At 39.9% G+C, this 26,596-nt stretch overlaps 1 protein-coding gene and 1 pseudogene across 1 annotated transcript in view; both read left to right on the top strand.

The window, feature by feature from the left end:
• The window catches only part of APH1B (aph-1 homolog B, gamma-secretase subunit), a 214,118-nt gene extending 188,845 nt beyond the window's left edge, over positions 1-25,273 (top strand). The window contains exon 8 of the transcript XR_007133044.1: positions 24,986-25,273. The gene's annotated coding sequence lies outside the window, so the exon portion shown is untranslated. The remainder of the gene's footprint in view (positions 1-24,985) is intronic.
• LOC125119170 (elongation factor 1-alpha 1-like) lies at positions 5,954-7,376 on the top strand (annotated as a pseudogene).
• Positions 25,274-26,596: the final 1,323 nt, after the last annotated feature.

Raw genomic sequence — 26,596 nt, 5'->3', positions numbered from 1 at the left:
CCAGTCACTTGTGATGGAACATGATGGGAGGGAGAAAATATGTGTGTGTGTGTGTATATGACTGGGTCACTTTGCTGTACAGTAGAAATTGACAGAACACTGTAAATCAACTATAAAGGAAACAATAAAAGTCATATAAAACAACAAACAAATTTGATCAGAACTGAGGAAAGCCAGTTGTCTAAGAGCCTGTGATTGTCTTTTTTCTTCTTTTTTAATTTTATGTTTATATGCTTTTTACTAAAGTCTAGTTGATTTACCATATTGTGCCAGTTCTGCTGTACAGCAAAGTGACTGAGTCATACACATATATACATTCCTTTTCTTATAGTATCTTCATCATGGTTTATCCCAAGAGAATGGATATAGTTCGCTGTGCAGTACAGTAAAAGAGCCTGTGACCATTGATGACAGAGCCAAAGGCCCTACTTGCCACTAACTCATTGTATGACTTGGGTAAGAGCCTTCCTTTTTCTGGCCTCAGTTTTCTCAACTATAAAATGAGAATTTGCATCCACTTGTCTCTCATGACCTCCAGGTCTGAGTCTGTCCTTGGCTTTCCCAAGATGCTGCAGCTCCCATTCAGGAAGGTCATGTGTTTTTTGTGGGGGGTGGCAGAAGCCTCAGGGAATTACTGGAATTTCAGGCGCATCTGAGGACTTTCAGGAATGAATGTGGCGAGCAAAGGGGTTTTCCCAGTTGTGTGCTCAGTGGCAGAGTCTGACACCACAGTGGCCCTCAGTTGCTGTGACCTGAATCATGTGGGCACCCGTTGCCTGGAGTCTGTGAAAGTGAGTAGGGAATTCACCTGCGCAGAAAGAATAAGACAGTAGCAGTGGCAACCAACCATGCCCAACTCCAAGTTTAAGCTTTGCTTCTGAAAAATAGCATTTATTACATTATTCATTATGTAAGTAAATGTGCTCATTAGAGAAAAAGATAAAACATAGAAAAACTTAATGATACAAATAAAAATCACGTATGATACTACAATCCCCAAATAACCAAACTTACAGTTTGATGTTTGTTGTTCTATTCTTACATTTCGTATTTCAAATTGGTATTATACCCTATAAGTGAAAAACAGTTGTTTTTCACTTATTCCATCATTAAAGAGTGTTCTGTTATATAGATACACTATTGCTTATTTAATCACTAATTTATTATTAGATATTTATAGGGGGAGGGGTTCCCTAAGCTTTGTCTCTGAAAATAAATGATGTTCTCTTTGAGGAAGCCAAACACCCTAGCACTGAAAGCCCTTCACAATTTCACTCCAACCTGTCTTTCCATCCTCAGCTGCCTAGGTCTCCAATGCACGACGGCTGTCGAGCTCTGTGCACTGATGGAGCTGTCCTGCTTGTTAAAACATTAAAACGCTTCAACAGGGGGGTTAAATGCTAGGAAGCCATCTCTGACTGCTGTCCTGAGCACCACCACCACCACCTCAACATCCCACCTCCACCCAGTCCCTCTGCAGGAACCTCTTCTCAAATCCAGCAACTGAGACTTGCCCAGCCAGGAATCATTAGGACTGATTAGTGCCTGCTCTTTACCAGTGTGAACTCTGGACTCACACACCTTCTCCCAGTGACCCTTTGTATATGCTGCTTCCTCCACCTGGAAAAGAGTTCTCGTTCCTCTAAATCTTGCCAATCCTCCAAGACTCAAGTCAAGTCCCACCTTCTCCGTGAAACTCTCCAGCAGCTCTGGTTCAGTCTGATTTCTTGGTCCTATGAACTCTTAAGAGTCTTGGCTTGTTATGTTTTAGTTATTGCTACATTCAGAGTACTGTTGACATAGCATTTGCAGTTGACCATTCTAACTTAACTTTCATACATACTCCGCTTTTGCCCAGCTACATCTTGGGGGCCTCTAAGACAGAAGCATCCTCAACTTTTTACTCAGTGATGGAGACCATACTGTTTCATCATGCTGTTGCCTCCTCTCTGATACACAGGCAAATGACTTTTCCTCATCTCCCTTGCTGTTAGGAGGGGACCATTTGAGTTCTAACCAAGAAAACATATGCAGAAGTGATGTGGCCCTTGAAAGGTCTCATGCAAGCCTTCAGCCAGCTCCTCCTTTCACAGTAACTGGGACGGCATAGATGGTGGCCTCACAGAGGGAAGTGGCCTGGGTCCCCAAGTCACCACACAGAGGACAGCTGCTCAGGAGACCCATTGACCTGCACTGGATGGTGATGTGAGCAAGAACAAACCTTTAACATATTAGCTAGTTAGCCTGGGACTTTGTAGTGCAGCGTGGACTAAGCCATAAGCCCCCAATGTGGCTTTGTATGGGCTACAAGCTAAGAAGGGCTTTTAATTTTTAAAGCGGTATAAACATACAAACAGCATGCAACAGAGATGTATGCGGCTCCCAGAGCCTAAATATTTACTATCTACCCCTTTACAGAAGATTTGTGACTGACCCTTAGACTGGGTAGGAGCACCCCAGGCAGGAGCTGGGAGCAGGAGAGCCATGATAGGCACTCTACCCTGACTCTGCCCAGCATGTAGCAGCATGTAGCACAGTACCAGACCCTCTAGCACCCCCATCCTTCAGTATTTACTTAGTGCATAAAATCATGTACTTCATGTGTGCTTCCTTTACCACTGCACCCTCATCAGTATTCAGCAAGTAATTGTAGAATTAGTGAATGAATACGGATATTCCTTCACACACACTGATACACTCAGTGCTAGCTGTCTTGAGAAACACAAGTCAAAGATGTGCCAGACACCATTTATTTACCCTTAGGTCCACTTGGCCCACCTGTCCTCCCCATCCCAGACCTTCTTCAGCCCTCGCCCTGCTTCTTGGCCCCAAATAGTCCTGTCAGTAGCTCCTACTGTTCCTGCGGTCATAAAGCCAGCCCTCACTTGGTGAAAGTGAAAAGGCCAGGCAAGATCGGATATTCAAACAGGCAAGGTCACTGTGCCTCAACCTTGTGTTTTATACCTTGTGTGACCCCTAAGTGTTTTGATCCTTTGAGGAGCCTGCCATTACAGCACTGACATGCTGCAGAGGTTTGGGGTAGGCTTAAACTACAGCAGCATCTTCCCCAGTAAGAGATTGTTTCTAAGGGCCCCTGAGAAGATAGTATGGAATCAGGAGAATTTCAAGAAAGGGGACAGAGCAAGAGGGAGGAGGGCAGATTTGAAAGCAGGACCAGCTAGAAAGCTTCCCTGTGGTTCCTTCAAGAACAAGAGGAGAGGCCCCGGCCTCAGCAGCTCAGTGTGAGGGAGGCAGCTGAGACAGTGGTGCTGCTCCCACAGGCTACAGGGAGGTAGGAGCACCCCAGGCAGGAGCTGGGAGCAGGAGAGCCATGATAGGCACCACCTTCCAGCCAGGGCAGGTTGCGGGGAGCTGCATGTCTGGTGTGAAGGCGCCCCCTAGGGGCCTGAGGCTGTTGGAGAGCACAGGCCACATGGGGCCTCTGAGGGCTGAGACTGGCAAGGCCCACAAGCCCTTGCCATGAATGGAGTCTTTCTCTTGGCACTTGTTAGTACTCAATGCCCTCTGTGCTGACAGGAGGCCCACTGGAATAGAAATAACCTCAGGCTTCCAGAAACATTTTATGGAAAGAGACAGGAGCTCAAGAGACGGAAGTGTGCCATGAAAGAAATTTGGAATATTTAAACTTAGGGAAGAAAATATAGGAGATCATTTCTCTGGCCTCTGGTAAAAATAGTTTCTTGTTTAAAAATGTTTTATTAGTTCCCATTGTGGCTCAGTGGTTAACGGGCCCGACTGGGAACCATGGGGTTGCGGGTTCGGTCCCTGGCCTTGCTCAGTGGATTAAGGATCCAGCATTGCCACGAGCTGTGGTGTAGGTCGCAGACGCAGCTCAGATCCCGCATTGCTATGGCTGTGGTGTAGGCTGGGGTGTATGTATCTTTTTGAATTATGGTTTTCTCTGGATAGATGCGCAGGAGTGGGATTGCTGGATCATATTTAGTTTTTTAAGAAACTTCCATATTGTTTTCCATAATGGTTGTACCAACTTACATTCCCATCAACAGTGTAAGAGGATTCCCTTTTCTCCACACCCTCTCCAGCATTTATTGTTGGTAGATTTTTTTTGACAATGGCCATTCTGACTGGTGTGAGGTGATATCTCATTATAATTTTGATTTGCATTTCTCTAATAATTAGTGATGTTGAGCATCTCTTCATTTGTTTTTTGGCCATCTGTATGTCTTCTTTGGAGAAATGTCTATTTAGATTTTCTGATCATTTTTTATTGGGTTTAGGGTTTTTTTAATATATAAAGCTGTATGAGATGTTTGTGTATTTTGAAGATTAATCCCGTTTTGGCCGCTTCATTGCAAAGATTTTCTCCCTTTCTGTGGGTTGTCTTTTTCTTTTTTTAATGGTTTCCTTTGCTGTGCCATTTGTTTATTTTTGTTTTTATTTTCATTACTCTGGGATGTAAATCCACAGAGACATTGGTGTGATTTATGTCCAAGAGTATTCTGCCTATATTTTCCTCTGAGAGTTTTATAGTGTCTGGTCTTACATTTAGGTCTTTAATCCATTTTGAGTTTATTTTTGTGTATGTTTTAAGAGAATGTTCTGATTTCATTCTTTTACATGTAGTTGTCCAGTTTTCCCGGCACCACTATTGAAGAGGCTGTCTTTTCTCCCTTGTATATTCTTGCCTTCTTTGTCATAGATTAATTGACTATGGGTGTATGGGTTTACTTCTGAGCTTTCTATATGGTTCCATTGATCTACATTTCTGGTTTTATGCCAGTACTATACTGTTTTGATGACTTTAAATTTGTAGTATAGCCTGAGGTCAGGGAGCCTGATTCCTCCAGCTCCTTTTTTCTTTCTCAAGATTGCTTTGACTTTTCAGGGTCTTTTGTGTTTCCACACAAAATTTTAATTTTTTCTAGTCTGGTTCTGTGGAAAATGCCATTGGTAATTTGATAGGGATTGCACTGAATTTGTAGATTGCCATGGGTAGTATAGTCATTTTGACAATATTGATTCTTCTAATCCAAGATCATAGTATCTTTCCATTTGTTTATGTCATCTTCAGTTTCTTTCATCAGTCTTATAGTTTTCAAGTACAATCTTTTGCCTCTTTAAGTAGGTTTGTTCCTAGATATTTTATTTTCTTTGATGCCATAGAAAATGGGACTGTTGCCTTAATTTATCTTTCTGCTCTTTCATTGTTAGTGTATAAGAATGCAAGAGACTTCTGAGTATTAATTTTGTATCCTGCAACTTTCTATTGCTTTTTAATCTCTATTAAATTTATTTTTTCTCTGATATTTATTATTTCTGTCTTTCTGCTGACTGAACATTTTGTTTGTTCCCCTTTTCTAATTATTTTACATGATAGGTTAGGTTGTTTATTTGAGATTTTTCTTGTTTTTTTTTTTTTTTGTCTTTTTTTCGCTATTTCTTTGGGCCGCTCCTGCGGCATGTGGAGGTTCCCAGGCTAGGGGTCTAATCAGAGCTGTAGCCACTGGCCTACGCCAGAGCCACAGCAATGCGGGATCCAAGCTGTGTCTGCAACCTACACCACAGCTCACAGCAACGCCGGATCGTTAACCCACTGAGCAAGGGCAGGGACCGAACCCGCAACCTCATGGTTCCTAGTCGGATTCCTTAACCACTGCGCCACAACGGGAACTCCAGATTTTTCTTGTTTTTTGAGGGTGATCTTTATTGCTATGAACTTCCCTCTAAGAACTGCTTTTGCTACATCCCATAGATTCTGTGTGGTTGAAAAAATAATTTCTTAAACAAGACACCAAAGTGAAATGAAAAGATGAAGGAAAAAAAAATGAGGTTGACTGCTTTAAAGCTAAAAACTTCTATTCATCAAAAAAAAAAAAGAAAGAAAGAAAGAAAAAAAAACACAGCTTTTTGCAGAAAGTTCACCACCAGGACACAAGTGTCATGAGAACCACCATTAAGTCTAAGAAAAAAAATGTGAAAGGAGAAGATTCATATCAATGTTATTGTCATTGGACATGTAGTTTGGAAAAGTCTACCACTACTGGCCATCTGATCTACAAATGTGGTGGGATCAACAAAAGGACCATCAAAAAGTTTGAGGAGGAGGCTGCTGAGATTGCAAAGGGTTCCAAGTATGCCTGGGTCTTGGACAAACTGAAAGTTGAACCTGAGTGTCTTATTTCCATTGATATCTCCCTGTGGAAATTAAAGACCAGCAAGTACTATGTGACCATCGTTGATGCCCCAGGACACAGAGACTTATTAAAAGCATGATTACAGACACATCCCAGGATGGTTGTCGTTTCCTGATTGTTGCTGGTGTTGGTGAATTTGAAGCAAGTATCTCCAAGAATGAGCTGATCCATGAGCATGCCCTTCTGGCTTACACTCTGGGTGTGAAACAACTAATTGTTGGAATTAACCAAGTGGATTCCACTGAGCCCCCCAACAGCCAAAAGAGCTGAGAGGAAATTGTTAAGGAAGTCAGCACCTATATTTTTTAAAAAGTGGCTATAATCTCAACACAGTAGCATTTGTGCCAATTTTTGGCTGGAAAGGTGACAACATGCTGGAGCCAAGTGCTGACATGCCTTGGTTCAAGGGATGGAAAGTCACCCATAAAAATGGCAACGCCAGTAGAACCATGTTGTTTGAAGCTCTGGATTGCATCTTGCCACCAACTTGTCCAAATGACAAACCCTGTGTCTGCCCCTCTAGAACGTCTACAAAATTGGTGGCATTGGTACTGTCCATGGGTGCAATGTAGACTGGCATTCTCAAATCTGGCATGATGGTCACCTTTGGTCCAGTCAGTGTTACAAATGAAGTCAAGTCTGTTGAAATGCACATGAAGCTTTGAGTGAAGCCCTTTCCAGGGACAATGAGGGCTTCAGTGTCAGGAATGTGTCTGTCAAACATGTTCATCATGGCAGTGTGGCTGATATCAGAGAAATGACCCACCAAAGGAAGCAGCTGGCCTTACAGCTCAGGTGATTATCTTGAACCATCCTGGTCAAATCAGTGCTAGATATGTACCTGTGCTGGATTGTCTCACAGCTCAAATTGCTTGCAAGTTTGCTGAACTGAAGAAGATTGATCATCATTCTGGGAAAAAGCTGGGAGATGGCCCCAAATTCTTGAAATCTGGTGATGCTACCATTGTTGATAGGGTTCCTGGCAAGCCCATGTGTGTTGAGAATTTCTCTGACTATCCTCCCCTGAGCTGTTTTGCTCTTCATGACATGAGACAGATGGTGGTCACTGTGGTTTTCATCAAAGCAGTGAACAAGAAGGCAGCTGGAGCTGGCAAGGTCACCAAGTCTGCTCAGAAAGCTCAGAAATCTAAATGAATATTATCCCCAATATGTGCCACCCCAGTCTTAATCAATGGTAGAAGAATGGTCTCAGAACTCTTTGTCTTAATTGGCCATTTAAGTTTAATAGTAAAAGACTTATTAATGATAACCCATTGTAAAACCTTCAGAAGGAAAGGAGATGTTTTGTGGAATGTTTGTTTTGTGTGTGGCAGTTTCAAGTTATTAGTTTTAAAACTCAGTACTTTTTTAATGAAAACAACTTGACCAAAAATCTGTCACAAAATTTTGAGACCCATTAAAAAAAAAGTTTATGGGAGTTCCCATCGTGGCTAAGTGGAGACGAATCTGACTAGTATCCATGAGGATGCAGGTTCAATCCCTGGCCCCACTCGGTGAGGTAAGGGTCCAGCATTGCCATGAGCTGTGGTGTAGTTCACAGACATGGCTCGATCCTGTGTTGCCATGGCTGTGGCATAAGCTGGCAGCTGTAGCTCCAGTTTGACCCTTAGCCTGGGAAACTCCATATGCCATGAGTACAGCCCTAAAAAGCAAACTAATAATGATAATAAAAGTTTATGATGGAACATGACAGAGGATAATATAAGAAAATAATATATATACATATATGTATGAGTCATTTTGCTATACAATAGAAATTGACAGAACACTGTAAATCAACTATAGTGGAAAAAAATCATTTAAAAAGTTTAAAGAGGAGTTCCCGTCATGGCGCAATGGTTAACGAATCCGACTAGGAACCATGAGGTTGTGGGTTCGATCCCTGCCCTTGCTCAGTGGGTTAATGATCCGGCGTTGCCCTGAGCTGTGGTGTAGGTCGCAGACGTGGCTCGGATCCCACATTGCTGTGTCTCTGGCGTAGGCTGGCAGCTACAGCTCAAATTAGACCCCTGGCCTGGGAACCTCCACATGCCGCGGGAGCAGCCCAAGAAATGGCAAAAAGACCAAAAAAATTTAATGAAAAAAAAAATCACAGAGTGTAAGACAAGCTGAAGGCTTGGAGAAGATAACATAAAACTGTCAAAGAATTAGCATCCAGAGTCTATAAAAAGCAACTACAAATCAATAAGACCAGAGTAGACAACTGAATTTTTTAGTGGGACAAAGACATGAACTCCAGAAATAAAGAAATATGAAAGGATCACAAGCATATGAAAAGATGCTCAATTTCCTTAGCAACAAGGGAAATGCAAACTAAAACCAAGTTTAGACACATTTCCCCACCCATCAGGTTGGCAGAAATTTAAAGAACAGACAATGTCAAGCCGGGGCAAGGATGTAGAACAGTGAACTCTTGTGCATTGTCATGGGAATGTTAATTGGTACAGCTGCTTGGAACAATCTGGCTTCATCTTATAAAATTAAAGCCATACATATTTTATGGGGAAGTAATATATAGTATAAGGAATAGGGTCAATAATATAGTAATAACTTTGTAACTAGACATTGTGGTAATTATTTTGTAATATATACAAATGTCAAATGATTATGCAGTACACCTGAAACTGAAAATATTGTACATCAACTATATTTCAATTTTTTCAACTAGTAAAAATTTTTTAAAAGATGTACGTACCAAAGTTCCCGTAGTGGCTCAGTGGTTAACAAACCCGACTAGGAACCATGCTTCACAATTTATAAAACATTTGCTGTGAGTCAGCTCTGTCAGTTCCCATAATCCCCAAGAGGTAGTCAAAGAAGGCTATTTATTTTTGTTTGGTTGGTTTTTTGCTTATCAAAGTATAGTTGATTAAAAATATTGTATTAGTTTGGGGTGTACAGCAAAGTGATTCAGTTATTTTTTTCACATTATTTTCCGCTATAGGTTTTTACAAGATACTGAATATATTTCCCTATGCTATACTGTAAATCCACATTGCTTATCTATTTTAGGTATAGTAGTTTGTATCTGTTAATCACAAACCGTAAATTTGGTTTCTTTTGCTTTTAAGGCCTACACCCATGGCTTGTGGAAGTTCCCAAGCTAGGGGTCCAATTGGAACTACAACTGCCAGCCTACACCACAGCCACAGCAATGCCAGACCTGAGCCATGTCTACGAACTACACCACAGCTCACAGCAACATCGGGTCCTTAGCCCACTGAGTGAGGCCAGGGATTGAACTGTGCCCTCATGGATTCTAGTCAGATTCGTTTCCACTAAGCCACAAGGGGAACTCCAAGTTAGTTACTTAATCTCTCTGAGCCTCCATTTCTGAGTCATTACTCTATAGGTGTTTTTGCAAAATTAAATCTGTTAATTCTTTTTTCGCTTTATTTGACCTATCAAGCAGCCCCTTAAAACTAAAGTATTGCAATTCACATGAATTGCATGTATGCTGGAAATGACCTACAGTGAGCATGTATTATTTTTTTTATCCCTAATCCCTTCTTCATATTGCCACCACAGTGATCTTCCTTTTTAACTCAATGAATTCTATTACATTTATAGTTGTACAATGATCATTACAATCCAATTTTATAGCATTTCCACCCCAAACCCCCAGCCCATCCCTCCCCAGGCCCCAACCTGTCTCCTTTGGCAATCATAAGTTTTTCAAAATCTGTGAGTCAGTATCTGTTCTGCAAAGTTCATTGTATCCTTTTTTTTAGATTCCACATATATGATAACATAAGATTTGGTGTCTCACTGTCTGACTAACTTCACTTAGCATGGTAATTTCCAGCCCCACCCATGTTGCTGCAAATGCCATTATTTCATTACTTTTTATGGCTGAGTAATATTCCATTATATAGATATGTACCACATCTTCTTTATCCGCTCCTCTGTCAATGGACATTTAGGTTGCTTCCACGACTTGGATATTGTATATAGTGCTGCAATGAACAATGGGGTACATGTATCTTTTCAAGTTATTGTTTTCTCTGGATAGATGCCCAGGATCAAATGATAATTCTATTTTTAGTTTTTTGAGAAATCTCCATACTGTTTTCCACAGTGGTTGCACCAATGTACATTCCCACCAAGAGTATAATAGGGTTCCCTTTTCTCCACACCCTCTCCAGAATTTATTGTTTGTAGATTTTTTGATGATGGTCATACTGGCTGGTGTAAGGTAGTACCTCATGGTAGTTTTAATTTGCATTTCTCTAGTAATTAGTGATGTTGACCATATCTTCATGTGTTTTTTGGCCATCTGTATGTCTTCTTTAGAGAATTTTCTCTTTAGACCTTCTCGCCATTTTTTTTGATGGGGTTGTTTGGTTTACTTTGGCATTGAGCTGCAGAAGGTGTTTATATATTTTGGAGATTAGGAGTTCCCGTCGTGGCGCAGTGGTTAACGAATCCGACTAGGAACCATGAGCTTGCGGGTTCGGTCCCTGCCCTTGCTCAGTGGGTTAACAATCCGGCGTTGCCTTGAACTGTGGTGTAGGTTGCAGACGCGGCTCGGATCCCGCGTTGCTGTGGCTCTGGCGTAGGCCAGTGGCTACAGCTCCGATTAGACCCCTAGCCTGGGAACCTCCACATGCCGCAGGAGCGGCCCAAAGAAATAGCAAAAAAAGAGACATAAATAAATAAATAAATAAATAAATAAATAAATTTTGGAGATCAATCCTTGTCAGTCACTTCATTTCCAAATATTTTCTCCCAATCTGTGGGTTGTCTTTTCATTTTGTTTAGGGTTTCCTTTGCTGTGCAGGAACTTTTAAGTTTAATTAGGTCCCATTTGTTTTTGTTTTTATTATTATTCATAATAATATTATTAATTTTATTAATATTATATTATTACTCTAGGAGGTGAATCTGAGAAGATATTGCTGGGGTTTATGTCAGAGAGTGTGTGACCTATGTTTTCCTCTAAAAATTTCATAGTATCCAGTCTTATATTTAGGTCTTTAATCCATTTTGAGTTTATTTTTGTGTATGGTGTTAGGAAGGATTCTAATTTCATTCTTTTACATGTAGCTGTCTAGTTTTCCCAGCACTACTTATTGAAAGGGCTGTCTTTTTTCCATTGTATATTCTTGCCTCCTCTGTCATAGATTAGTTGACTGTAGGTGCGTGGGTTTAATTCTGGGCTTTCTATCCTATTCCACTGATCTATATTTCTGGTTTTGTGCCACTAACATATTGTTTTGATGACTATAGCTTTGTGGTATAGTCTGAAGTCAGGGAGCCTGATTCTTCCAGCTCCATTTTTCTTTCTCAGGGTGTCTTTGGCTATTCTGGGTCTTTTGTGCTTCCAAACAAACTAAAATATTTTGTTCTAGTTCTGTGAAAAATGTCCTTGGTAATTTGATAGGGATTGCATTGAATCTGCAGATTGCCTTGGGTAGTATAGTCATTTTGACAATAGCAATTCTTCTAATCCAAGAGCATGGTATGTCTTTCCATCCGATGGTGTCATTTTTTTGTTTCTTTCATCAACATCTTATTAGTTTTCAGAGTACTGGTCTTTTGGCTCCTTGGGTAGGTTTATTCCTAAGTATTTTATTCTTTTTTATGTGATGATAAATGGAATTGTGTCCCTAATTTCTCTTTCTGATCTTTCATTGCTAGTATATAGAAATGCAATCAATTTCCGTGTATGAATTTTGTATCTTGCAACTTTTCCAAATTCATTAATGAGCTCTAGCTGTTTTCTGGTAGAGTCTTTAGGATTCTCTAGGTATAGTATTATGTCATCTGCAAACAGTATTGTTTTACTTCTTTTCCAATTTGGATTCCTCTTACTTCCTTTTCTTCTGAGACTGCTGTGTCTAGGACCTCTAAAATTCTGTTGAATAGTAGTGGTGAGAGTGGACATTCTTGTCTTGTTCCTGATCTTAATGGATATTCTTTCAGCTTTTTGCCATTGAGAATCATGTTAGCTGTGGGTTTGTCATGTATGGACTTTATTATGTTGAGGTAAGTTCCCTCTATGCCCACTTTCTTAAGGGTTCTTATCAGAAATGGGTGTTGGATTTTGTCAAAAACTTATTCTGCTTCTATTGAGAGGATCATATGATTTTTATTCTTCAGTTTGTTAATGTGGTGTATCACAATTTGTGGATATTGAAGAATCCTTGCATCCCTGGGTTAAATCCCACTTGATCATGGTGTATAATCCTTTTAATGTATTGTTGGATTTGGTTTGCAATTACTTTGTTGAGGTTTTTTCATCTATGTTCATCAGTGATATTGGCCTGTAATTTTCTTTCTTTGTGGTGTCTTTGCCTGGTTTTGGTATCAGGGTGATGGTGGCTTCATAAAATGAGTTTGGAATTATTCCTTCCTCTGCAATTTTTTGGAATAGTTTCAGAAGGATAGGTTTTAGCTCTTCTATAAATGTTTGATAGAATTTGCCTGTGAAGATTGAGGATTAAGATGGCAGAATAGAAGGACTGGAGCTCAACTTCTCTCCTAAAAACTACAAAATTCACAACTAAAGGCTGAGCAATCTCCACCCAAATGGATCGGAAACCTTAAAAAAGATACCCTACTCCAGAAGAAAAAGAGGAGGCCACATCAAGAGGTAGGAGGGGCAATTTTGCTATATTAATAACCCCATACCTCCCAGGTGAGAAGCTCCACAGACTGGAAACTAATTGGTTCATAGAGACTTACCTATAGGAATGGGAGTTCTGAGCCCCACATCAAACTCTCACGTGCAGAGATCTGGCACTGGGAGAAAGAGCTCCTGGAGCATCTGGCATTGAAGGCCAGTGGGGCTTGTGCTCAGGAGCTCCACAGGACTGGGGGAAATGGAGACCCCATTCTTAAAAGGCTCACACAGACTTTCATGTGCACTGGGTCCCAGGGCAGAGCGAGGTCTCCATAGGAATCTGGGTCAAACCTGACTGCAGTTCTTGGAGGACATCCTTGGAAAACAGGGGTGAATGTGGCTTGTTATGAGGGAGGGACATTGAAGACAAAGCTCTCGGAAATATTCAGCAGCTTGCCTTTCTCTGGAGGTGGCCATTTTGGGAAAATCTGGCCCCACCTGTCAGTCAGTGCTGAGAAGCCTCAGGGCAAACAACAACCCAGGTGGGATCACAGCCCTGCCCCTTAGTAAACAGGCTGCCTAAAGACCCCTCAGGCACACAGATGCCTCTAATCCCATCCCATCCCTCTAATCCCCGCCCACCAGAGGGATTAGAATCAGCTCCACCTACCAGGGGACAGGCATCAGTCCCTCCCATCAGGAAGCCTACAGCAAGCCCCCATAAGGCTTCAGCCACAAGGGGGGCAGACACCAGAGGTAACAGAGGCTACAACTCTTGCATCTGTGAAAAAGTCACCACACCAAAAACCTATAAAAACAAAAAGACAGAAAACGTTAACTCAGATGCGGGAGAAAGGAAAAAACCCAGAAAATCAGCTAAGTGATGAGGAGATTTTTAGCCTCCAGGAAAAAGACTTTAGACTGTTGATGCTGAAGATGATGCAAGACATTGGAAATAAACTGGAGGCAAAGATGGTTAACTTATAGGAAACACTGACCAAAGAGATACACGATATAAAACTGAAACAAGAAGAGATGCAAAATACAATAACTGAAATAAAAAATTCACTAGAAGCAGCTAACAGCAGAATACAGGAGGCAGAAGAACGAATAAGCGAGGTGGAGGACAGATTAGTGGAAATTACGGATGTGGAATAGAAAAGAGAAAAAAGATTGAAAACAAATGAAGAGAGTCTCAATGTTAAACACACCAACATCTGTATTATAGGGGTGCCAGAAGGAGAAGAGAGAGAGAAGGGGACAGAAAACATATTCCAAGAGATAATAGCCAAAAACTTCCCTAACATGGGAAATGAACCACTCACTCAAATCCAGGAAGCACAACGAGTACCATATAAAATAAACCCAAGGAGGAATACACTGAGACACATATTAATCAAACTAACCAAAATTAAAAACAAAGATAAAATCTCGAAAGCAACTAGGGAAAAGAAACAAGTAACATACCAGGGAACCCCAACAAGGTTATTGGCAGATTTTTCAGCTGAAACTCTGCAGCCCAGAAGGGAGTGGCATGATATACTTAACATGATGAAAGGAAAAAACCTCCAACCAAGATTACTCTACCCAACAAGGCTCTCATTCAGATTTGAAGGAGAAATCAAGACCTTCACAGATAAGCAAAAGTTGAGAGAATTCAGCAACACTGAACCAGCCTTACAACAAATATTAAAGGAACTTCTCCAGGCAGAAAAGAAAACACAGCAACAGGAAACAAAAATTCCACAAATGGCAAGACTCACCAGTAAAGGTATATATACAGTAAAGATATGAAATCATCCATGCACAATTATTCCACCAAAATCAGAAATCATGAGAAGAGGTGGGTACAAATAAAGGACACTGGAGATGAACTTGCAATTAAGAGAACAACAACTTAAAACAATCTCATATACATATAGACTCATATCAAAACTTCAGAATAACTGCAAACCAAAAATCTACAATTGATACACAAACAAGGAATCTCTGGAGAAGAAATATATCTCATAGTAAATAAGAGCATAATCCACCATGAAGGGGGTCATTTGACATCATTCTTGGAATGCTGAAGTCTTCTTAGATCTGATTCTGATTTCCTCTCCATCAAAGAATTTATGATTATAATTAAATAATGCAACTGTACAATTAAATAATATAGTTCTACAACTGTATTATTAATAACAATTTCTCTCATAGTACAATGTCTTGTTTATCACATCACCTAGAATGGTGTAATGCCTTTATTGAAGAATCAATGAGATGTAACAAATGGTGAGGACATATTTATATAGTTACACTGTTTTTTAACCAATTTATGCATTTTATATTTTGCTTATTTCCAGAAGGTGTATTATTTTTGTTATTCTTACCGGTTGTTATTCTTTTTATTATGCTATATAAAATATTTAATGGTATATAAGGCTTTCTTCTTTATAAATTTTAGTTGCATAATATACACAATTTTAATACAATGCTAATTGTTAAAGAAAAATTGAAATGTAATAGATAATACTAAATAGTAAAGATGAAAGCCATACAAAATGGGATAAAGTATAGAATAAATTTCCTATTTGTCTCAGCATATTTTCCATTCCACTCTCCAGAGGGAGTCACTTAATCTCTTTCTTCAGATCCATGATATAATAATCTGTGTGAATATAATTGTGTTTAAATATATGTATTTTATTTTGTTAAAAAAATTAAAATAAAATTTCACAAAAAATAAATAAGTAAATAAATTGGAAAAAATAATAATAATTCGCCTGTGAAGCCATCTGGTTCTGGACTTTTGTTTGTTGAAAGTTTTTTAATCACAGTTTCAATTTCAGTACTTGCAATTGGTCTGTCATCTTTTCTATTTCATCTTGCTTTAGTCTTGGAAAATTGTACTTTTCTAAGAGTTTGTCCATTTCTTCTAGGTTGACCATTTTATTGGCATATAGTTGCTTGTAGTAATCCCTGATGATCCCTTGTATTTCTGTGATGTCCTTTGTAACATCTCCTTTTTCATTTCTAATTTTATTGATTTGAGTCCTCTTTCCTTTTTTCTTGATGAATCTAAGGGTTTATCAATTTTGTTGATATTTTCAAAGAACCATCTTTGGGGTTAAGAGAGACTATTAAGATGGAAGAATAGAAAGACTGGCGCTCAACTTCTCTCATAAAAACAACAAAATTACAACCAAATGCTGAACAACTTTCAACCAAATGGACTGGAAACTTTCAAAAAGATATCCTAATTCATAAGACAAAGAGGAAGCCACATCAAGAGGTAGGAGGGGTGATTATGTGATATAAACAACCCCATACCTCCCAAGTGGGAAGCCTGCAGACTGGAAAGTAACTGTATCACAGAGACTCGCCTACAGGAGTGAGAGTTCTGAGACCCATGTCAAATCCCCATGCCTGGGGATCTGGCATTGGGAGAAAGAGCCTCAGAGCATCTGGCATTGAAGGCCAGTGGGGCTTGTGCTCAGGAGCACCACAGGACTGGGGGAAATGGAGACCCCATTCTTGAAAGGTGTACACAGGCTTTCATGTGCACTGATTCCCAGGGCAAAGCAGAGGATCCATAGGAATCTGGATCAGATCTGACTGCAGATCTTGGAGGATCTCCTGGGAAAACAGGAGGTAACTGTGGCTCATTGTGGGGGAAGGACATTGGAGGCAAAGCTCTCCAGCATGTATTTCTCTGGAGGTGGCCATTTTGGGAAAATCAGCTCTGAGAAGCCCCAAGGCAAACAATAATCCAGGTGGGACCACAACCCCACGCATCAATAAACAGGCTGCCTAAAGTCCCCCAGGTACACAGCCTCCTCTAATCTCACCCAGAGACAAAGCCTGACCCACCAGAGGGATAGGAATCAACCCCACCTACCAGTGGGCAGGCACCAGTCCCTCCCATCAGGAAGCCTACAGCAAGCTCGCTTACTGACTTCAATCACAAGGGGGGCAGACATCAGAAGTAAGAGAGGTTACAATCTGTTGTCTGCAAAAAGGGCACCACACCAAAAACCTATAAAAATGAAAAGGCAGAGAAATATAACTCAGATAAAGGAGCAAGAAAAAAAACCCAGAAAAACAGCTAAGTGATCTGGAGATTATCAGCTTCCAAGAAAAGACTTTAGACTGATGATGCTGAAGATGATGCAAGACATTGGAAATAAACTGGAGGCAAAGATGGATTATTTACAGCAAACACTGAGCAAAGAAATATAAGATTTAAAACTTAAGCAAACAGAGATCAAAGGACCAGCCTTTAGTTTCATTGATCTTTTCTATGGTTTTCTTCATTTCTATTTCATTTATTTCTGCTCTGATCTTTATGATTTCTTTCCTTCTGCTAACTTTGTGTCTTGTCTGATCTTCTCTCTCTAGTCACTTTAGGTGTAAAGATAGGTTGTTTATTAGAGCTTTTTCTTGTTTCCTGAGGTAGACTTGTATTGCTATAAACTTCCCCCTTAGAATTGCTTTTGTTGCATCCCATAGGTGTTGGATTGTTTTGTCTTTGTTGTCATTTGCTTCCAGGTATTTTCTAATTTCCTCTTTGATTTTTTCAGTCATCCATTGGTTGTTTGGTAGCATGTTGTTTAGTCTCCACGTGTTTGTATTTTTTGCAGGTTTTTTTTCCTTGTTAATTTCTAGTTGTGTAGAGTTATGGTTGGAAAATATGCTTGATATGATTTCAATTTTCTTAAATTTACCGAGGCTTGATTTGTGGCCCAAAATATGATCTATCCTAGAGAATGTTCCTTATGCACTTGAGAAGAATGTGCATTCTTCTGCTTTTGGTTGGAATGTTCTATATATATCTATTAGGTTCATCTGGTATAATGCATCATTTAAGGCCTGTGTTTCCTTGTTGACTTTCTGCCTGGATTATCTGTCTATTGCATTAAGTGGGGTGTTATTGTGTTATTATCAATTTCTCCTTTTAAAGTTATTAGCAGTTGCCTTACATTTTGAGGTGATCCTATGTTGGGTGCATATCTACTTACAATTGTTATATCTTCCTCTTGGATTGAATCATTAATCATTATGTAATGTCCTTCTTAGTATTTTATAATATTCTTTATTTTAAGGTCTACTTTATCTGATGTTAGTATTGCTATACCAGCTTTCTTTTAACTTCCATTTGCATGGAGTATTTTCTTCCATCCTCTCATTTTCTATTTGTATGTGTCCCTAGAACTGAAGTGAGTCTCTTGAAGATAGCATATACATGGGTCTTGTTTTTGTATCCATTCAGCCATACTGTGTCTTTTGGTTGGGGCATTTAGTCCATTTACACTTAAGGTATTTATTGATATGTATGTTCATATTGCCATTTTATTAACTGTTTTGGATTTGTTTTTGTTGGTCTTTTTTCCTCCCTTCTTCTCTTGTTCTCTTTTGTGGTTTGAGGACTCTTTAGTGTTGTGTTTGGATTGCTTTTTCTTATTTGTGTTTGTATCTATTATATATTTTTGGTTTGCAGTTACCCCAAAGTTTTGATATAGGAGTCTATATATATACAAGATTGTTTTACATTGTTGGTCACTTAAATGCAAGTGCATCTCCAGTGTCTTTCATTTGTACCCTCCTCATGATTTTTGATTTTGGTGGCATATTTTTTTGTGGATGATTTCCTACCTTTACTATATGTATGCATTTATCAGTGGGCCTTGTCATTTGTGATATTTTTGTTGCTAGTTGTGGCCTTTTCTTTTCCACCTACAAAAGTTCCTTTAGTATTTGTTGTACAGCTGGTTTAGTGGTGCTGAATTCTCTTAGCTTTTGTTTGTCTGTAAAGCTTTTGATTTCTCCTTCAAATCTGAAAGAGAGCCTTGCTGGGTAGAGTAATCTTGGTTGGAAGTTTTTTCCTTTCATTGCATTAAGTATATCATGCCACTCCCTTCTGGCCTGCTAGTGTTTCTGCTGAAAAATTTCCAATAACCTTATCGAGGTTCCCTTGTGTGTCATTTGTTTCTGTTCCCTAGCTGCTTTCAATATTTTCTCTTTGTCTTTAATTTTGGTCAATATGATGAATATGTGTCTGGGGATGGTCTTCCTTGGATTTATTTTATATGGTACTCATCGTGCTTCCTGGATTTGAGTTAGTAGTTCCTTTCCCATGTTAGGGAAGTTTTTGGATATTATCTCTTTAAATATTTTCTCCGGCCCTTTCTCTATCTCTTCTGGCACCTCTATAATATAGATATTGGTGCATTGAACATTATCCCAGAGTTCTCTTAGACTGTCTTCAATTCTTCTCAATCTTTTTTCTCTTTTCTGTTCCACATCAGTACTTTTCATTAGTCTGTCCTCCACCTTGCTTCTTCATTCTTCTGCCTCCTGTATTCTGCTGTTGGTTGCTTCTAGTGAACTTTTTTATTTCAGCTACTGTATTTGCATCTCTGCTTGCTTAATCTTTGTCTTCTATTTCTTTGCTCAATGTCCCTTGCAATTTATCAGTCTTTGCCTCCAGTTTATTTCCAAGATCTTGAATCATCTTTACTATTATCAGTGTAAATTTTTTTCATGGAGGTTGATAATCTCCAGATCACTTAGCTGTTTTAATGGGTTTTATTTTTCTTGCTCCCTTGTCTGAGTCATAATTCTCTTCCTTTTCATTTTGTATAGATTTTTGGTGTGGTCTCCTTTTTACAAACAATAGAGTTGTATCCTCTAATTCTATTAGTTTTAACACATGATATGTGTTATTCAAATGTTAGTTCCCTTCTTAATCTAATCATCCCAGGAAATATTAGTGAGGTATTTACTAAACCCCAATGCCTTTTTGGCATAGTCAAAATTGCTCTCCATCACATAGACCCCACTTCTAACATTCATCATCTCCTTTCATAAGAAAGACATATGGTCTGGAAAAGTACTATAGCTACTGCTCAGAACCCTGCCTGGTTCACTACTTTGAGTTCCCAGAGAGGAACAGCCCAGAATCCTTGTTGAAAGCTATGTAGGAAAAGGAAACCAACTCCCAGCACAGAAAGTGTTCCCAGAGCTATGTTCCAGAAGTCATCCAGGCTGGGAGGTGGCCAATCCGCCCCCCACACACACACACAGAGGAACAGGGTGGGGCTGTGAAGGAGAGAATCACAGGTTCATTAACATTCCCATTCTGGATGTGGGAAAGATGCAAGGGGAATCAGGAGCTGGGAGGTCTAGTTTGTTGTGTAAATTTAAGCAAGTCACTTCACATCTCTAGGCCAGAGGTTTGGAGTGTGGACCCCTCCAACACTCAAGGACACTATTTCTTGAGTCACTAGGAAACAAATTAACTCTCTAGTCACATAATTTTCATTTGCATTATTGTAGCCTAGGCTAATGTTCAACTCTTTTTCACAAACAGTGGGAAATTATGTCATTTCCACTACTGAATCAAGCACAGCCAAGGGTGTTACAGAATCACTTTTCTCACTTAGTAGCTTTGAGCAGCAGAAGAGACGTGTGCTTTGGATTCTGAAATAGCTGAGCTTTCTTAGGAAGATTCCAGAAGGAGTTATTTATCCCATGATTAAAGTGGGAAGTACTGTTCCAGCATCCTGGGCCACAATACTATAATCTTCTATTGCTTTTCTCTCTTCCAAGGAAAGACATCAAACAAGAAACTCATTCAAAATTTAACCACAACATGAACAGACATTTTATGTGAGCAATTATAAATAGTCATGTGCAAAAAAAACCCTGCCTACTGGTATCCAGAGAAATGTGGATTAAAGCAAATTTTGGACTCCATTTAAAAATATTAATTCTCAAAAATATGTGAAAGCAACAATATTGAATTCACCTAATGTTGCAGCAAAATTGACTCACTGAAATAATATTGGTTGGTAGCATTGCAACTTAGTAGCAGCTCTTTGAGGAAGCAATATGGCAACACATAGGATGAACCATATTCATGACCACTGAGAAGTAAGTCTGCATGAAGTAGTTAACATTTCAGTATCTATAACAGCAGGAAAAGAAAGAAAAAGAACAATTATGAGTCTAAGCTTAGGGGGTTAGGGGACTTGCTACACAGATTTTTATACAACCTCTTAGAGAGCTATAAGGATATTTATGAAGATTAAGTAGCAACACAGAGAAGAGTACTGTGAGTGAAATGTATTAACTTTGGGAAAACATGCCTCATGAATATAGCTCTGTAAAAATGTGTGTACATAAGGGTACAGGGGGCAGAATGTATTGAAATAAAAACAGCCACAGTGTTTGGGAGATGAAATACTGTGTTTTAAATTTTTATGCCTGGGATCATTTTGTCTTCAATTAAATAAAGAAAGAAAGTATATCAGTTTGGGGAATCTCATCCCCAAACTTCCCCACTAGACAAGGAGATCAGGGAGCCTGCCTGTCTTGTCATAGGTTGTTTATCTTAGTACATGTCTCGCACATGGTAGGTGCACTGTAAATATTTGTGGACTGATTGACCACTGCTGTCAGCCTCTCTAAACAGGGTTTAATACATCACTGACGAAGGCCTCTTCCTTTTGCAAAGAGGCCTTTGCTAGCAACTTCACTGTCTCCAAAAGCAAAAACAGCTTCCTTCAACTCTGCTTCTTCTCTCCCCCAGAGTCTCACTGGCAGAAAGAGGCTATCACTTTAAAGCCACCACCAACACCAAGGCCCAGTCTAGGTGGGGAGAATCTCCCCTTCCTTCTGCAGCTTCATCCTTGGGACAGATCCTCACAGGGACACAAGGGGGAGCAGCTTGGTCCCCAAAGTCATGTGGACACTAACGCTTGACACCAGAAGGTGGCACTCTACACATCTTCTTACGATGCAGAATCTGCACCTTCCACTGCTCTCTGGTAGTTCATCACCCAAAGGTGGGCCATGGTGAGTGGGTGACAAGGGTGGCCAGGCCTAAGGCCAAGGTCAGGAACAGATGGAGGCAATGCCTGCTGTGCCTGGTGCTTGGAGAAATGGTAACTCCCCCATTTTATTCTTGGGGAAACGAAGGTCCAAAGAGCCTTAGACTGCCACAACCCCAGCCTCAAGTAGAATAACATTGCCCAGATCTAGCCCAGTTCTCCTTACTCCAGCGCTCACCCTCTTTCCACTACACATGTGCCTCCCAGCTCCCCAGCAATAGCAGTCTGTAAAAAAAGTAGGCAAGGATGTTTCTAAACCTTTGGTTAAATGCTTGGTCAATCACTGTGCCAATTATAAAATTGATCATACCCTTTGACCTTGAAACATCACTTTGGGAAATGTGTTCCAAGGAAACAAAAATATGAAATAAGTATTTATAAATATATATATATATGTTTTGTATTATGAAATATGAAAAACAATACAGAGACATTTAGAACTGAGCTTCATATTTCAGTTAAAATTGAAAGCAGCTCAAATACCCAACTATCGGCAGAAGTTGGGAGGATCATGCTGTGGTCATTGTACTGACACTGGGAATCGTCATTGCATAGATTGGAGCTCATGTCCAGGTTGTCATATGGGCACTCTCATATTGGTCAGTAAAGTGTCAAAATAGTAAAAGCAATAAAAGCAAAAATAAACAAGTGGGACTATATCAAAGCAAAATGCTTCTGTACAGCAAAGGAAACTACCAACAAAATGAAAAGGCAACCTATGGAACGGGAGAAAATATTTGTAAAGCACATATCTGATAAGGGGTTAGTGTCCAAAATATTTGAAGAACTCATATGCTCAGTAGCAAAAATGCAAACAATCTGATTTTCAAATGTGCAGAAGATCTAAACAGAATGTTATTTAACCATAAAAAAGAATAAAATCATGCCATTTAGGATAACATGGATAGACCTTGAGAATATTATGCTGAGATAAATCAGAGAAAGACAAATACCACCTTAGCTTATTTATATGTGGAATCTAAAGAAAAAAAAAACAAGCTCATAGACACAGAGAACAGATCGGTGGTTGCCAGAGGTGGGAGCTGGGGAGTGCAAAATGACTGAAGAGTCTCAGAGGTATAAACTTCCCGCTATAAAATAAGTCCGGGGTAGGGAGAATGGAGTTCCCATCATGGCCTAGTGGAAAGGAACCCAACTAGGAACCATGAGGTTGCAGGTTCAATCTCTGGCCTCGCTCAGTGAGTGAAGGATCCGGCAATGTAGGTCGCAGATGCAGCTCAGATCCTGCCTTGCTTGGCTGTGGTGTAGGCTGGCAGCTGTGGCGCCCATTAGACCCCTAGCCTAGGAACCTCCATATGCTACAGGTGCAGCCCTAACAAGCAAAAAAATTTTAAAAATAAGTCTGGGGGATGTAATATACAGCATGGTGACTAAGTTGATGCTTTTATTGCATGTTTGAAAATTGCTAAGAGAGTAGGTCTTAAAAGTTCTCAGCACAAGAAAAAAAACTAGTAACTAAGTTAAGGTAACAAATGTTAATTAGATGTCATGGTGATCACCTCATAATGTATACAAATATACTATACATGCTGAAATTAATATAATGTTATAGTTCAATTATATCTCAATAAAAAGTAAATTTTTAAAAATATGAAAATAAATGCTTCCATATCAATTGGCAAATAGTAGAGACTGAGTGTCCCTCCAGCCTGCCTAACCCCTCTGCCAGGATCTTCCTAGATGGCCCCATCCAGCAGCTAAATGGTGGATGCCTGGTCCAGTAGGACCCTCTCTGTGCAGTGGGCAATCCACAACCTAGAACTAGTTATTAAATATTTTTTTAAACCTCCCCTGGCTAAGATTCTATACCGTCACAAAGAGGGACTTTATTTTGGAATAAGACAAGAGATACAAGGATAGATAAAGAGAGACATTATGTATCTTTGTAAGGAAAACAGATTAGACCTTGATATAATGACTACAGTTGGCCCTCCCTATCTGTGAGTTCTGAATTTAATTCAAATTCAAAATCCTCAGATTAAAAAATAAGTAAAAGATTTTCTACCACAAAAAAAAACACGATATCTTGCAGTAACCTGTAATGAAAAAGAATCTGAGAAAGAATTATATGTATATATATACATATACACACACATATATGTATGTATCATGGAATCACTCTGCTGTACACCTGAAACTAATTTACAACATAGTAAATTATGTCTCAAAAAAAAAATCCAAAATCCTTAGATTTTGGTATCCACAGGGATTCTGGAACCAATAACCTATGGATCATGCGGGAGAATTCTATAAGGAATGGCAATGACTCAAATTCATATTTGCATAAACAAGAGGCTGTAAATATTTGGGAAATTAGTGAATGAAAGATTTGAAAATATTGTCAGGTGCACACTCAACAGCCTTTCCCCACCTTTGCTTCTTTAAAGAAAATTGATTTTTTTTTTTCACTCTCTTCCAACTCTTCTGACCAGAAGGTGTTTTGGGGGAAAGCTGAGCCTGGAGGAGGTCTGGGTGGTAGGGGTACAAATCCAGATTCCCTGAGCCAGGCATGGTAGCTCATTCCTCTAGCCAAGTGTGGATTTGGCATAAGCTGGTGACATAGTTCTGGCCAGTGAGGTGAAAGGGAAGTGGACTGGGAGGATTCTCTCAAGGTTTTCTTTTCCCATCTTAAGGGATCATGACAGGAATGTCCTCTTGGTTTCCTTTGAGGATGTCTTGCTTAAAACTAAGGCAAATATCTTGCAACCCCAAAGGGAAAACTAAGAGAATTTCAGGGAACACAAATCTTAGCCATGACATCTTTGAACTGCTAAATTACTCAACCCTGGAGCTGCTCTACTTGTCGCCTTCTTGTTAGTGTTCAAGCTCTTTGGCTAGATTTGCTAGTATTTGCAGAGTCCCACTAGAATATATGTTATTTGTTCATCACTATATCACTATGATCTATAACACTGCCTGGCACATGGCAGACCCACTATAAATATATGTTGAAGGGATAAATGAATAAAGTCTCCTCGCTGAGGTAGGAGGGTATTAAGTTTTTCAGTGATCTTAGTGTTAGATTTTTCTGTTTAAGTTAAAAAACAAACAAACAAACCACTCATTGTTGTTGACCGTCTGTTGTCGCCAGTGCCTAAGTGTTATGGCAAGTGGCAGACCTGGATTTGAATCTGGATCTGCTGCTTACCTGTCAAGTGACACTACGCAAATTGTTCATCTTCACTGAGCACACCTATAAAATGAGCACAACAACCACTAAATTATACTGTTGCTGTGAGGCTTAGGTGAGAAGAGGCCACAGAGCCAGACACATGGGAGGGGATCAGTTGGTATCTATTCTTCACTTCCTTATATCTCTGTATCATTAGGTACCAGATGCCAGGAAGGCTGAGTCCCCCCTTGACCTTGAGAAGGGCTTCATGGGCCAGAGGAGGAGTCAGACATATCAACAAATCAACCAAGCAACCAGTGTTAACATTATCAAAAATGGGATGAAGTGACATCATATATCTCCTGATGATGATACCCTGAGATAAACCAAGCATCGCCTCTGGGATACCCTAGCCAAGTCTATACGGCATGAATCCATCATGAGGAAACATCAGACAAACCTAAAGTGAGGTACTTTCTACAAAATAACTGGCCTAGACACTTAAAAAATGTCAACTGTCACAAAAGACAAAAAAAAAAAAAAAAAAGAACGATCAAGGAATTGTTCTAGAGACATAATAACTAAATGCCATGATGATCCGGGAATTTTTCTTTGCTATAAAGGACTTTATTGGGATAATCTGTGAAAGCTGAATGAGATCTGTATAATAGTAATTGGTATCAAAGTTAATTTCCTAATTTTGATAATTATTCTCTAATTATGTAAGAGATTGTCCTTGGTTTTAGAAAAACATACACATTGAAGGAGTAAAGGAGTATAAGGTCTGCAGATAACCCATTAACTGTTCAGAAAGTAATAAAACTATACACCTAGATGGGGGCAGAGAGAGAGAGAAATTTAAAGCAAATGTGGGAAAACATTAATAATTTAGGGAATCTGGGTGAAAGATGTACAATGCTTTGAACCATGCTTGAACTTCTCTTTAAATTTGAAGTTATGCCAAAAATATTTTTTAAAAAAATTTATAGCAATACTAGAGCTGTGTCCTAAAGGACACTAGGAATTCATGGATTGGAAAAGAAGGGACTTCCAGGCTGAGTAAAGACTTAGAAACACCTTCAGGAAGTCACTGGATGCTGGTGGGCCTATTTCACAGAAAGCTGAGTTTGGGCAGGTTCTGGAAAGAGGTACCAGACCACAGGAGGAAAGGCCTTTCAGTCAGTGGCCAGATGTGTAAAAGAGTAGGGCACGAGCAAGCAGGAGTTAGGTGCGGCTGAGGCACTGGCCGTGGGTAGTGCAGCTGGACATTCAGGCTGTGGCCAATCTGCAAAAGATCTTGAATGCCCTGCCAAGGCATTGGGACTTTATCCTATGAGCAGGGAGTGGGCAGTGGGTGGTAAGGTCTATGTTGGACACAGCAAGGAGGACAATTGGAGAAGAGGAGGATGGGAGCCAGGCCACAGGTGACTAGAGCATGTTTAGCAGGTGAAAGGAGATGCCAAGGGCCTGAATGAATGCCTTTCGGCCTGAATGAGATGGACGATTTTTACACCCCCATCCCCCACCCCATCCCTGGGGAAGGAAACCAGCACACTGTTTTGGTGCTCTGATTCCCATTTGCTCTGCACTGCCAAGGCCACAGGACACCTGACTCTCCATTCCCAGTAGGCTTAGCAGGTGGAGCCCATGCAGACATGTACAGCCAGGGCTGAAGGACCCCTTGCCGTGTCACTGTAAAAGTCCTTTGCTAAGTTCAGAAAACCACCTCCATTCCCTGTCCCCGCCAACATGGTTTCTTCCCGTCCCATCAGGGCCTGATTTCCCAAGATTCCATTGTGTTCCCCACGTGGCTGCCATGTTTCTACCC

This window comes from Phacochoerus africanus, chromosome 2 (assembly GCF_016906955.1).
Source record: "Phacochoerus africanus isolate WHEZ1 chromosome 2, ROS_Pafr_v1, whole genome shotgun sequence".
NCBI classification, from domain to species: domain Eukaryota; kingdom Metazoa; phylum Chordata; class Mammalia; order Artiodactyla; family Suidae; genus Phacochoerus; species Phacochoerus africanus.
The sequence above is the reverse complement of the archived record's forward strand: the minus strand, read 5'-3'. Positions and strand labels throughout refer to the sequence as shown.